Here is a 13,885-nt window from a genome sequence, read left to right as displayed (position 1 = left end):
TCAGATGGTTAAAGCCCACTTTCCTGGGCTTGGGCACTGCTGCTGGGTGCCCAGGGAACAAGAGAAGCTGGGGAGAGTGGGGTTTGCATCCTCCCCAATCCCAGGCAGGCCCTGAGCCCCATGCCAGGCACTGGGGCAGGGCACGGAGGCACCACCGCCTGCCAGCACCCGCGCCTCCAATTTAGGCAGCGCAGCGCGGCTGTTCGTGACTGAATGCACCGTGGCCCACAGCCTCCAGAGGGACATGGTGTCCCTGCCTCCCCGGGGACCGACCTCTGGGGGCGGGAGGAGAAGCCCTGGGATGGGGCCAGCCCCAGAATTGTGCAGTGACAAGGCAGGGTCCCCCTCGGAGCAGGGGGGGAGCTGCCTTGGGCATGGCTTGCAGGGCTGCCAGCGCACCAGTCCCACTGGGGCTGAGCCTGAGCCAGGATGCCCCAAAAGGGTGGTGGGGCACTGTCAAAGTGCTGGGGGGCTGAAGCTGGTCCCACCAGGAATGCAGAGGGACAGAGTATACTGGAGAGAGGCTTGTGTAGCCAGGCAGGCCTAGGAGGAGATGCAGCTCAGTCCCTGGATGGGCAGAGCTTCACTGCACTCCCATGCTTCGGTTTCCTTACGGCTGAGCAGCCTCAAGGTCTCTCCGTGGCTGACAATGGAAAATTAAAGGCACCAAGCCCCAGAGCAGGTGGAGACCCCAGGCTAGGGAGGAAGGGGGGACACTCAAAGGTGTGACATGAGCCCTTTGCCATGGGCAATAGGCACATGGGAGCAGGACTGCAGCCAGGGGCTCCTTCTAGGCACAGGGCAGCTGCAGGGTGTCTTTTAGGGCCTCGGCTCCAACAGCCTGCAGCTCCTTCCAGCACCTACAATATGCAGAATCTAAGGCCCCTGTTGGAGTAGTTACAAAGTTTGAGATTTTTCTGGCTGGCTTTCAGCATTATTAATGTTAAATTCCCAAGCCTGCTATGCCCTGGCTTTCCAGGAGGCCTTTGGAGCTCCTGCGTGCTAATTGAAGCGAGGAATGCAGCCAAACCATCAGTGTGAACAGCTTTCCTCCTGAGTGTTCCTTAATCACCGGAGTTACCAACCCATGGCAGAGCTCAGCACTCTCCATGGCCAGCCCCAGACTCTCCTGCACTGTCACTGGAATTCTGCTTGCAGGCAGGAACACATCCTTGTGTTTGGGGCTGCCAGAGGCTCCATGACTCTCTGTGGATTGGGTTAGCTTTCCTGCATTCCCCCTGCCAAAAAGCCTCCTGTGCCTAGCAGGACAGGCATGGAGAGAGCTGGGACCACAGGCTGTGCTCATGCTGAGTGTCAGCCAAAGCCAGGCACCGACGGCTCCATGGGGTTTGTATCCTGGTGCCAAAGGGGCATCTGGAGGGAGAGGTGGTGTTTGCTGCCATGGGAGAGCCTGGGGCAGGGGGCACAGTCAGTGTGTGACGTTATGCACCTATGTGTCCATGTGTGTGCTCCTGCTCCTCTCCAGTGCCTTTCCCCACTCTGCCTCAGGCTGCCTCCTTTTCTCTTCCCCACCATGTTGGTCCATCCTCTCCTGAGCTACTAAACTACTTCGTAATTGCCCTGGAACAGTTTTCCCTATTTTACCCAAATGCCCCACAACCCCCTGGCCCTGGTTTCAGCTGTGGGGCTCTGCTGGGAGGATGGGCAGGGCCATGGTGCAGCATCCTGCCAGCACACCATGGGTGCTGCTGTGGCACCCTGCCTGTGTGGGATGCTCAAAGGGCAGGAAAAGGACAGAGGAGGGGGAGGATGCACAGATAAAGGGGGTTGGGAAGGGTGTGGGCACCCTGCTCCAGGTGCTCACTACACCAGCACCCCTCCTGCCTCTTGGCATGGAGCACCTGCGGCCCTGCACCAGCCACCATGTCATCCTGGACACTTCATCCCCAGCCCCACAGCACCAGGGTGGCTGAGGAAGGGGAGGTGTGTCCCTTATCCCTTGGCTATTCTACTTGGATGTGATTTTGGGAACCGCATGGTCCAGGTTTCTCCACTGGGGTGGAAAGAAAAGGATGGTTTCAATTGACTCGCCATCTGCAGCAACGTGGAGGCCATTTGCAGCCCTGGGGGGTGGGGTGTGGGGGCTCTTGTTGTTGGGAAAAATTAAAAACAGATGGGGGCTGGGATCCCGGAGCCTGGGACCTGTGGCTACATCCAGCATGCTTATCCCCTATCCAGGCAGCTCACGCTGTCCTGAGCCCTTGGGCATCTTCCAATGCCATGCTCTCCCAGGGGAGATGCTCCAGCCTTGCAGAAATGCTGGAACGTGCAGATTTGGAGGGTAAAGAAGCGGTTTTCCCAGCAGAGACTCTTCGCTGCCTGCGGCAATGAGCCGTCCATCAGCAGCAATGAGCCCCGGGCTGGGCCGCAGCCGCACTGAGCCCCGGGCAGCGGAGAGGATGGAGAGAACGAGGGGGCTGTGCGGGGGCACCGGGGGGCTGCGGGCAGGCAGTGCCAGCCTCGCTGCGGGCAGCCCTGGGGGCCCAGGGAGAGAGCCAGAGCCTGGCCATGGGGAAAACCTGAACCCCCCTGAGCTGCACAGAGCCCGCGGGCTGACAGGAGTGAGCAGCCCAGGCCCTCACCTGGTATGGGAGTGGGGGAGGAGGGAGGGGAGCTTGAATGGGAGACGATTTCATGTCAAAAACGTTTTCACAGGAATTTGTCACCACCTACAAAAATCTCTTTACCTCCACCCATTTTTTTTTTCCCTTTAGCAGCAACCAGACCTGCGAGGTGTGTGCATGCAGGTGCAATTGAGAAACAGCGACTGGGCCTTTTTTGCTCCAGTTCCTAAAAAAATTTATATGGTGCTTGTTCCCCTCCTCCAAAGCCTGGTTTGGGGAGAAAAACTGCTTCCTGCAGAACCGAAAACCAGGCAAGAGAAGCATTTTCCCAGCATATCCCACTGCAGTTCTCCCAGGACCCTGTCCTGGGCACCCCAAAACATCTGTCGGCTCTGGAAGCTGCTTAAAGCCCGCGGCCCCAGCCCCATCCGTCTCCCCGGCGGGATGTGCCCGCAGCATCATTAGCGCTCGTCTGGCCGCCGCCGCGGCGGTTTGAACCTGTTTGAAATGCACTTGAAAAGGGTGGATTTGATGGGAGGAATGTGACGGGTTTTTGTTCTCCGAGCCCCCCGGTTGAAGCTGCGCGTAATGAAGAGCTGTGACTTTCACTCGGGTTATTTTGGGATGGACTACTTTTTTTTCCGAGCTGGTGGAAGACCATCAAAGCGGCGCTTTGAAAAATGTCCCAGTGTATAAATAACTCTGCTGAGAGCAGAATATCGCGGGCTCCCGCGCGCGGCGCGCCGAGGCAGACGGCATCTGCCGTGCGACGTTGCATTATAAAAAGGAATTATTCATCCCTTCCTCTAATTAGCTGGGTACAGCTCCCCCGCGCAGCAGCAGCCGTGGCCCGGCATGGGGAGCGCTCCCGGCCGTGCCAGCAGAGCGGGAGCTGCTCCCGGGGTCCCTCCGTGTGTCCCCCCAGGCCCCAGCACCGGCGGCGGGTGGGAGCAGCGAGCTGGGGCTGCCATCCATGGGGGAACAGCGAGGTGGGCGAGGTGGTGCGGGAAAACCCGGCTGTCTGCGGGGCTCACTGGGGCTGGAAACACCTGATCCGCTGCCTCGGCATCCCTCCCACCGAAACCCGAGCAAAGGGAGCAGGATGGGGGCGAGTCCTTGGTGCCCTGCTAGCTCGCAGCTTCCAAGACTGGGCATTTTTGGTGCCTGCATCTCGCTGGGTGTGTGCGAGTGTTACATGGGGCATCCCCCGAGAAACAGCCTGGCAGCCACAGGAGCCACATAGCTCTGACAGACACTCAGAGATGCACGGCACAGTCACACCCAGGGGTGGGTATTCAGGAGATATGGGAGGGATGGGACCAGCAAAGGGAGCCCTGTGTCCCTGGCCCCAGAGGGAAGTGGCCATGGTGGCAGCAGCCGGGCAGGCTCAGCACCACGGCTGTGCCCTGGCAAGGACACAGTACTTGGGACCTCCCGGGAGGGAAACTAATTTTAGGAGTGCTCCGGAGGGGCTATTTTGGACCCTTTGCTCTGCGTGAGTCACCTGCTATTTTTCAACCCCACTGGGGCTATTTCCGTGGCAGAGTGATTTACACGGACTGGGACAATGCTGCTGGCACTCTCCTGGGGTCCTGGAGCCCAAAGCAATGCTGGGTGCACAACGCACTCCCCAAACAGGCTGCAGAGAGGTCCCCAGGCTGCCTGCTGGGGCTCCCAGCTACCCCTGCAGAGCCAGGGATGCCCACAGCAGGGTGGACCAACCTGGAGCCCATCCCACCACCCTGCCACCATCTCAAAGGACTGTATGGTTGGGCTTGGAGCTCCTTATTCCTCTTGCTCCATTGTTTCCGAGGAGAGATGGATGGGGCGAGGTTGGAAATTGTGGTGGGGTAGTGATGCAGCTGCTGGTTATGGGGAGGGAGACATCTCTGCCTCGGGCGCTCGGGGCTGAACAGCCCTGCTCCCCAGCACACCGGGCTCCTCCCTCCCCAAAACCTGCCGCTTCCGAGCCCGCCAGGCAAAAACCTGTCTGTTTCGGGGTTGTCAGAGCAACGTGATGCACCTTTCAGTTACCACGGCAACCTCGGCGAGAAGTTTTTAAAATTCAGGCAAGGTAATTTCTCCTCGCGCTGCGATTTCGTTATCGCCTGGCTTGCCATTCCCCAGGGGAGCAGCGTCCTGCCTCACTCCTCCGCCAGCAAGGTGGGATCTCGGAGATAAGAAAGGCAGAGTGTGAGGAGGGGGAGCGAGCGGGTGCTCGCCCTGCTCCCCCTAACAGCTCTGGCCCCAGAGATGTACGCTGGTAATTAATGAGATTGTGGGGGGCAGGTGATGAGTGCTCCGAGCTTAGGGAGAGCAGGGAGATGGGTGAGAGAGAGGAGGAGGAGGAATGGAGGCAAGGGCGGGTGGTGAGGAGGATTGATAGGACAGAAGAAGGAGTGAAGGCAAGGGTTGATGTCTGGGGGATAGATAGGGGAGCAGGAGGGATGAAGATGAGGATAGATGGTGTGGAGGATGCATGGGTGAGCCATGCCAGGGGACCCTGCTAGCATCCTGCTCTGCCTGTGGGGATGGATGGATGGATGGATGGATGGATGGATGGATGGATGGATGGATGGATGGATGGATGGATGGATGGATATCTCCAGCTACCAACCAGATAGCAGACAAAGAAACCATCCTGGGTTGGGTCACCAGGCCTGGGTAACCCCAGCAGTTTGCACTGCTGTCCCATCATTTCTTCCTGTGAGGAGCAGAGCTGCTGCTCTCTATCATGCCTTCATCTCCCAGCCCTCAGCACACTGCAGGTCTCTCTCGTGCTGCCCCAGACCCTGCAGGAGTAGGAAGGGGATCCTGCAGCACTGGCAAAGCCTTGACAGTCTTGTCCAACCCAGCCCCCTCCTGCTTACCCCAGTCCAGAGCAGAAACCCAGGACTAATATTATGGTTTGGAGGGTCAGCGAAGCCATAGGGTTGAAGGTTCATTTTGTGAAGGGGAGGGAGAGGCAGGCACAAACACAGGGCTGCTTGTTCTCTGCCTGCCCTGCCCCACGGGCTGCATGGCTGCCAGGGAGCACACGGGCCTGAGGAGCACACTGGCCCCAGCCCATATGTTGTTTATCATAAAGAGCTAACAAGCTTAATTAGGGATGTGTCTGTGATAAGGTTATCAACTCGTAAACACTCAGGTGCCCCTGACAGGAGCCCAGCAGTTGCTGACTGAGCCCCTCATCAGGGAGCAGAGCAAATCTGGTCAGGGGGACGCTCACTGTGGAAGCTTTTATTCTGCCTGTGGCACTGGTGGCTGGGGCAGGGCATGCAGGGCTGCACTGATGGAGGGAAGAGGCAGAAGGCAGAGGGCTGGATTCTGCTCCAGCAGGATCATTCCAGCCTGCAGGACAGGCTCTTGGCCCACCATTTTGTTCCAGAGGGATCACCCACTGGAAGGGACAGAAGGGGCATTCCCAGCCCTCCAGATGGAGATGCCCACAGGAGCAGCCAGGTTCCCAGGGGCACCTGTGGACACCTCTTGTGAGGACATGGCCCCAGGGAGAGGCATGGCCAGCAAGACAGCCGCAGAGGGAGGGAGGAGGAGTGTGGGAGCTCCTGGCTGTGAAGGCGGGGAAGGCTCCTTTCCAGTTCTCTGAGTTTCTTGAGCGAGAATCTGACAGCCCTGAGCAAGGCTCCCCGTCCTTGTGGGCTGTTGGCACAGTCTCACCACGCTGCTGGGAGCCGGCTGTTCTGTCCCCTCTGCTGCCTGCTCCTCTAGAACCTAATGGTGGGAGCTGAGGGGGCAGCTCTGACAGCCAGAGTCAGTGTGCACCACAGGGACGTGTTCCTGCTGGAAGGAGCTGGGGACAGGAAGCAAACAGGGCTGTGCACAAGCCGCCATCTCCAGGGCTGGGTATCCACGGTAAAGTCTGGCACATTCATTCCTCCATGCCGACAACAGCAATTCCCACTCCCTGGCTGCTTTTGCTAATGGAGCTGGCCCTGGGCGAGGGCTACAGCACGTGGGATGCTCATCTCCAGCCATCCTTCCGGGGGACTCAGGCTGTCACTGTCCCCTGCAGCGCTGCCATCAGCCCGGGGGGACAAGGCAGCAGCATCTTGTCACCGGTACCTGCTGCAGTGCCTTCCTTAATGACGAGCTCAGCTTGCCTGTCCCCCAATTAACTCTGCTGTGCCGGCTCATTAGGCTGCACACGCTGGGAAACGCTGCAGCAAGAGGGATGCTGCAGTCTCACAGGCGTGCAGAGCCCGCTCAGGGATGCACAGGGAGGTCTCTGTGTGTGTGTGCCCTCGCTCCTGCTCACACACATGTGCTGGCACAGGTACCTGTGTGCCTGGGCACTGACCCCCGTGCTCCAGCAGCACCCACACCCTGCTGCCTGCTCCTCCCGTGATTGCAGCAATGAAAGGCGATGGAAACTTTACAGGAAAAGTGCCTGGAGCTGCTGTCTCTGGGCTGGGGCTCTGCCAGGGCCCTGCCCTGCCCACCCCGAGCTGAGGAGCTGCCATGGGGCAAGATCCATGGGGCAGGCAGGATCCATGGGGCAGGATGGATCCATGGAGCAGGATCCATGGGGCAGGATCCATGGAGCAGGCAGGATCCATGGGGCAGGATGGATCCATGGGGCAGGCAGGATCCATGGGGCAGGCAGGATCCATGGAGCAGGATCCGTGGGGCAGGATCCATGGAGCAGGATCCATTGGCAGGATCCGTGGGGCAGGGTGCACTGGCAGGATGCTGCCTCGGGCGCCCCGCTGCCCCCCCGGGCCGGAGGACGTGCGGGCAGAGCGGCCGTGTCTGGCACATGGGCGCTGCCCGGGGCTCTTGGCCCCGCTCCGGGAGGGCAGCAGGTGACGGAAAGCGAGCCCCGGCCTGGCCGGGGATCAAAGGCGGCTCAGCTGCGGACACCCGACGCCACCTGCCCGGGCGCGGGAAGGATCCGGGATGTCCTTGCTCCCACGGGCACATCGCCATCCGGCGGAGGCGTGAGGGCTCTCCGAGCGCTGGGTGCCCATCAGGAGCCGCCTGGTCCCACCAGCTCCGGGGGCCCCGGATAAGCTGGGGCTGGGAATCCCAGAGCCGCCACGTCCTGAGCCATGAAACGGGGCCAGGCGTCCCCCACCCTGCCTCAGTTTACCCCCTGCCAAAGGCCTCCCCGCCCTGATGTCGCCTCTGGGGGGGACACGTTGATGCCGTGGGAGAAGAGGGGAAATCTGTCCAGACAGCCCCCAGTGAGGACGTGCCCTGCTCCCTCCCTGCCGCTGAGCACCAGGCTGCTTTCCTGAGAGCAGACTTGCCCCAAGCCCCTGCCGCCCGGCGGAACCATCCTCATCGCCACGGGGTAAATCCGAGCTCGGGGCAAGGCTGAGGAATTTCTGTGCTGGCCAGCCGGGGCTCACCCCGTCCTGCTCGGGCAGCCCTTTCCCCTCCGTCAGCGCCTGCCATGTGCGTCCCGCTGCCGCCGCCTCCTCCTGCCTCATCCCCCACTCCATAAATCACACACAGCCCCCGCCCGAGCTGTCCCCGGGGCTGGGGTCTGCCAGCTCGTTTGAAGTAGCCAAGGCATCCTCTGAACGAGCTGCCCCCGGCCCTCCAAGCCACGGAGGCCCCCCCGGCCCAAGCAGCGCTGTCTGGAGCACCCCGTGTCGGCGTCTCCCCGCTCCAGTAGCAGCAGCGGCTCTGTCACCTCCCCGTTTCTCACACCTCCATCCCAGGGCGCCAGTAAATCCCCTGACCCACAGCTGCCCTGGACATTTTTTCCTACTGTGTCTCCTGCCTTCTCAACACGTTTGGCTCCCCGGTCTCCGCTCCCGGCCCGTCCCCTCAGCCCTGCAGGAGCCGGGGGTCGGCGCTGCCCGCGGGCCCGGCTCCGGCATCCCGCAGGATCTCCGGAGGGCAGCCCTGGCTGCTCGTCCCCCCACGCCGAGACATCCTGCTGCAGCATTCCCGTGCCTGAGGGGGCGAGCGAGGGGGGCGGCAAGAAATAGTGAGCCAGTTCTGAAGTCTGTCACCTTCCTGCAAAGCTGGACGAGTCTTAAGATAGCAATGCTGGGAGCTGGGAAATGTGTTTTCTCCGAGTTTGTGGCAGGTTTGTAGCTCAGGTGAATGCTCCCGGCTCCGGGTGATTCATCCCAGTTTAATTTCCCAGCTGGCTTTGGCACCGCTCGGTGCCTCTAAGCCCCTGACAGCATCTCCCCAAGACATGGAACCCCCGGGATGTTTTTCTCCTCCATCCCTTCTTTGGTTGGAGGAGGATATTGGGTAAATCACATCCTTCCTTTGCCAGGCCGCCCACGTCCCTCCCACGCTGCATCCCGGAGCTGTCGGCCCTGCTTTGATCCGTGCCCTGCGGGGTCAGGTCCCCGCGGGGCTCCGGGACATCCCGCCCCCGCTGGACGGGCATCCCCGGCATCCCCCAGCTCCCCGGGAACAGCCGGGACACGCGGATCTGTGCCTGCCCCCTGCACGGAGCGCTGTGTCACACCAGGTCCTGAGCAGGCTCTGCCTTCCAGCTCGGCTGCCGCCTCCCAGGCATGCCCAGCACGCTGAGGGCAAAGCCCTGAGCCCACCCTGAGCAAAGGGACCCTCTGGGGCAGGAGCCCTCCCAAAGGTGGGGGGAGCACCTGCATTTCCCTCCAGTGGCTCTTCCAGCCCAGTCTGGCGCTCACCTTCGGTGCAGCAGCAGCTCCCCCCACCCGCCCTCCCTGGTGGGTTGCATATTTTTAGCTGACAAAGACAAGGGGAAGAAAGAAAGAGAGAGAGAAGAGAAACAAAGAGGAAAAAGGCTCCTTTTTAGTGGGATTTTGAAAAAAATGGAAATTACCCTGCAGAGGAGGGGAGAAGGGCCGGGGGGTTTCAAAGAATCTTCTTCTCCCTGGAAGTGATATGGAGAAGATGCTCCAGGCCATGTGGCCTTTAGTGGCTTTGAAGTTGAGGCAGCAGCTGGGGAGGGATGTGGTGAAGGGCAAGGCAGGGAGACAGCTTCCCACAAGGCACGTGCCGGCACCAGCATCAGCTCCCTGAGCCTCCCTGACCCCCAGCTGGAGCCTGACCTTGGAGAGGTGCAGCCCCCCGGCAAGGAGCCAGCCCTGGGCTGAGGGAGCTGTGGGGTGCAGGGAAGGGTCCCAGTGCAGGAGGGATGGGGCTCAGATCCTGCATCCCACTCCTCTTGGGCCTGCTGGTTGCCACGGCGACCCGGAGCAGGAGCATCATTTCCACGGGATGTCGCTGGGAAAGGGAGAGGAAGGCTGTGTTCCTGGAAGAGGGCTGGGGAGTCAGCTCTCTTCAAACTGGGGCTCTCCCAGTTCCTCCAGTCTCCACAGAGAACCCTTTCACCAGCATTCCCACACAAACCCGGGCTGGGCTGGGCTGACCATCCCTCCTCCACCCGAGAGGTATGCTGGGGCTGGCTGGGCCATGCCAGGCTGGAACATCCATCCCTCTGCCCTGGCTGGAATGGGGCAGCCACCACTGGACACATCCCAGGGCAGGATCCTGGAGCTGAGCACTTGCTGAGTCACTGCAGCCAAAATCCTCTCCAAGTGCCTGGTGCTGTTATCCCTGTGAGCTGATCCAGCTCCCGGACCAACTTCTCTGTGTGGACCCACGTGCATGGACGTGTCCCAGTTTCTTGCAGCCCTTGAGCCATTCCAGCTGCCTCTGTCCTGTCCTTTGCAGCTCCTCCGTGCACACCAATGCCCACAGCAGCACCACTGACCCACTTACGTGGCACACCGGCACGTCAGGGCTGTGCCACAGAGCTGCTGGCCCCCACCCTCTGCCCACACTCCCTCCCCGTGTCAGGAAAGCCCCTGGACACCCCAGAAAATTGGGGAGTCATCTAAAAACTATTGACTTACTCAGTTATCCTTCTCACACAGATAACATTGAGCATCTCCCTATATCTGTGGGGGCTGGGAATGGCTCCAGGCAGCAGTGAAGCTCAGCCCAGGCACTCTGGATGCGTCCCTTGATCTGAGGATGCTGCTGCTCCTGGCCCAGTGGCCTGGCTCCTGGTGCCACCTCCTGCATGGCCACTGCAGCCACAGGATATCAGCCTCTCCCTAAAACAGTAAAAGGGTCTTGTAGCCCTCCAAAACGGTTGTATTCATAGATTAGGTGTGCATGGGGGTGTGTTGGAGGGGGCACAGCCATGCTGTGACACATCCCTGCCATCCTGTGCACACACCTCTGTGCCCCAGTGTCCCTCCACATCAGCCCCCCAGCACAGAGCACCCCATGGCAATGTGGGGGTGTTGGGACTGGCTCACTGGGCCCCAGAGCCACCAGTGCAGGGCTGTTTGCCATTGGCACAGCTCCTGCCCATTCCTATGGCAGCCTGTGGGGTGGCACAGGTGTGGTCCCACATCATGCTTTGGTCTCATGTGAGCCAGAGGGCACCAGGGATCCTCAGGCATGGCCAGGCATGGGCACCATGATGCTGCTGCTGCTGCAGAGCCTGGGGCTGTGCCTGTGGGGCCAGGCTGGAGGATCGGTGATGTGGGGCTGGCTTCACGTAAAGGCAGGTGATGGCTCCTTTCTCTGGAGCACTGAGAGCTGCAAGGATGGGTGACCTCAGCACTGCCAGCCAGACTGCAGGAATGCCAGGAGTGGGCATCCCAACTGTCCCTCTGGCTTAGAAACCATCACGGGGCAGAGCAGGATGGGCACCACAGTCAGGCTTGGTGCAGGCAGCACCGGGCACCCTCTGCCCACGGTCCTGGGAAGGGCTTGTGTGTCAGCACTGCCATCCCAGGCGTCCTGATTGCAGCTGGGAAGGGAAAAGCCTCAGTCCCGGGGCAGTGCTTACTGCAGCAGTTTCAGGAGTCTCAGCCTCTCCCATCCCCATGCCCATCAATACCCCACACTGCAGACACTACCAGCACTCACCTCCCCCCTCTCGGGCTCCCGTTGTGCCTGGGGACCCCAGCAGGACGCGAGCCCGCCCTCGCAGGCGGCTATCGACCGCCCAGCGCCTCGCTGCCTTCAGCCGGAGCTGCTCTTCAAACGCCTTTGCCGCGGGCGCTGGGCAGGACATCGATCGATGGCCAGGCACCTTTCATGTCCTCGCTGCACCTTTCCGGGCAGAGCGAGCTCCCGCCGGGCTGCTCCCTGCACAAGAGGCTGCTTTGGCCAGCGCCTGCCATACTCACGGCCCCTCAGCCCCCTGTCCATGGCCCTGCTGCCAGCTGCCAGCCTGCCTCAGTTTCCCCAGCAGCAGCAGAGCTCACAGCTCGGTGACCCTGCGGGCAGCACCCGGGCTGGGGGCAGCTCTGCCAGCTGCAGGCACACCCGGATGGCCAAACCTGCTCTGCCAGGGGATGACAGGCTCAGTTTGTCCCCGTGTCCCCCTCGACACACCCAGGGGGTGTCTCTGCCTGACCTCTGGCCTCGCTGGGACCTCGCTCAGCCCCTGGGGTCAGACCCCTCCGCTGCTGCCCGGGGTCCCGCAGGGGCACCGCTCCGGCACAGCCCCCCGGAGGCTTTCCCAGCTCGTCACCGTGCGAGGCAGAGGAGATGACATCCCTGCTCCTGCCAAGACAAACACGGCGCCTTCCAAACACGCAGGGCTTGGCAAGTCCCCGCCTCGGCCATCGATCACCGAGTGCTGCAGCCCACAGCATCCCATCCGTGGGCAGGGCAGGGCAAAGGGAGCAGGGGGTTTGGGGGGGTCTCAACAAACCCCCCTCGCCTCTCCCCGCCCTGCCAGCTCGGGGGTGCAGATCCCACCCTCGTACCCTGCCTGGGCTGGGGTTTTCCCCGGGCTCCTGATGCCCCCCGAGGCGCTGGGCAATGCCAGGGTCGGTGCCACCCTGGGCACTCTCAGAGAGTGCCCGGGCAGGGCCAGCCCGTCCCCGGGGTGGCTGTGCCGGAGGGTGCCCTGCAGCTGCTGGCTTAGCCCCAGGCAGAAAGTTGGCCAGAGCCAGCTCCAGGCTCTTACAATAATAAACCGAGCTCAGGCAAGCATTTGTCACTGGGCTGGAGCGGGAAAGGACCAGATATCCCAAACATCTGGGGGAGGGAGCGTGGGAGGCAGAGGGCAGCCAGGGAGGTCCTGGAGGGGCCGGACAGGGTCTGTCCTCTGCACAGTGTCCTAAAATGGTGGCAGCAGAGCGTGGCATCACCACGTCAGCCCTTCCAGAGGGCTCGGTTCAGCCTGGAGGGGCAAATCCCGCTCCTCCCTCGCATCCCGTGCCCTGCAGCGGTTCCTGAGCTGGGAGCTGCTGAGGTTTCGTGCGAAGCTGGCGTCTCTGAGAGCTGTGCAGGGGGGTACAGGCAACTGGGGGGGACTGGGGGATGGAGGCTGCTCTCGTGGCATTGCCAGGCTAAGCCAGACTGGAAGAGGAGTCTGTGGCACGGCTGTGTCCATGCACCGAGGTGTGCCCATCTCAGGAGCCACCCTGGGGGGAATCCCGGGGCCGCTGAGCCCTCCTGCGCCCTTTACTGTCCCACATCTGCAGGGACATGTGCAGCTGGAGCTCTCCTGGGGGCTGGGGCACCCCCAGCATTGCTTCCTACAGTGGGGAGGGAAGGGCAGAGGGATTCATGGGGGTGGGAAGGGCAGAGGGTGATGGGCCAGGGAAGGGTCCAGCCCCTCATCTCTCACCCCTCTGCCTGCCCTGCAGCCCTCGCAGCATCCCTGCCCCGCAGTACAGCTCCTCCCTTCTCCCATCCTGCATCCACCATTCCCTACATCCCCCTGCCTGCATCCCCCAGAGCCTGCATCCCCCTGCCTGCATTCCCTTGCCCTCCCCAGCCCAGGCTCTCCTCAGGGTGGGTGCCCAGGATGGTGCCAGGCTGCGGGCACCCTGGGAGCGCTGGCAGTGCAGGGCTCGCTGCTGGCAGTCAGACCCGCGGCGGGCAGCGAGAGACAGAGCGGCTCCCTTCCCTTCCCTTCCCTTCCCTTCCCTTCCCTTCCCTTCCTTCCTTCCCTTCCCTTCCTTCCCTTCCCTTCCCTTCCCTTCCCTTCCCTTCCCTTCCTTCCCTTCCCTTCCCTTCCTTCCCTTCCCTTCCCTTCCCTTCCTTCCCTTCCCTTCCCTTCCCTTCCCTTCCCTTCCCTTCCCTTCCCTTCCTTCCCTTCCCTTCCCTTCCCTTCCTTCCCTTCCCTTCCCTTCCCTTCCCTTCCCTTCCCTTCCCTTCCCTTCCCTTCCCTTCCCTTCCCTTCCCTTCCCTTCCCTTCCCTTCCCTTCCCTTCCCTTCCCTTCCCTTCCCCTCCCGCTGCTGCGGCGGGACGAGGAGCGGGACAGCAGAGGGTTAAGCAGCGTCTGGCGGCGGGAAGGGGACCGGGAGGAGGGGGGCGATGGAGGAGTTTGTTTAATAGCTGGAGA

Source organism: Zonotrichia leucophrys, chromosome 12 (assembly GCF_028769735.1).
Source record: "Zonotrichia leucophrys gambelii isolate GWCS_2022_RI chromosome 12, RI_Zleu_2.0, whole genome shotgun sequence".
NCBI classification, from domain to species: Eukaryota; Metazoa; Chordata; class Aves; order Passeriformes; family Passerellidae; genus Zonotrichia; species Zonotrichia leucophrys.
This window is presented reverse-complemented; position numbering follows the sequence as displayed.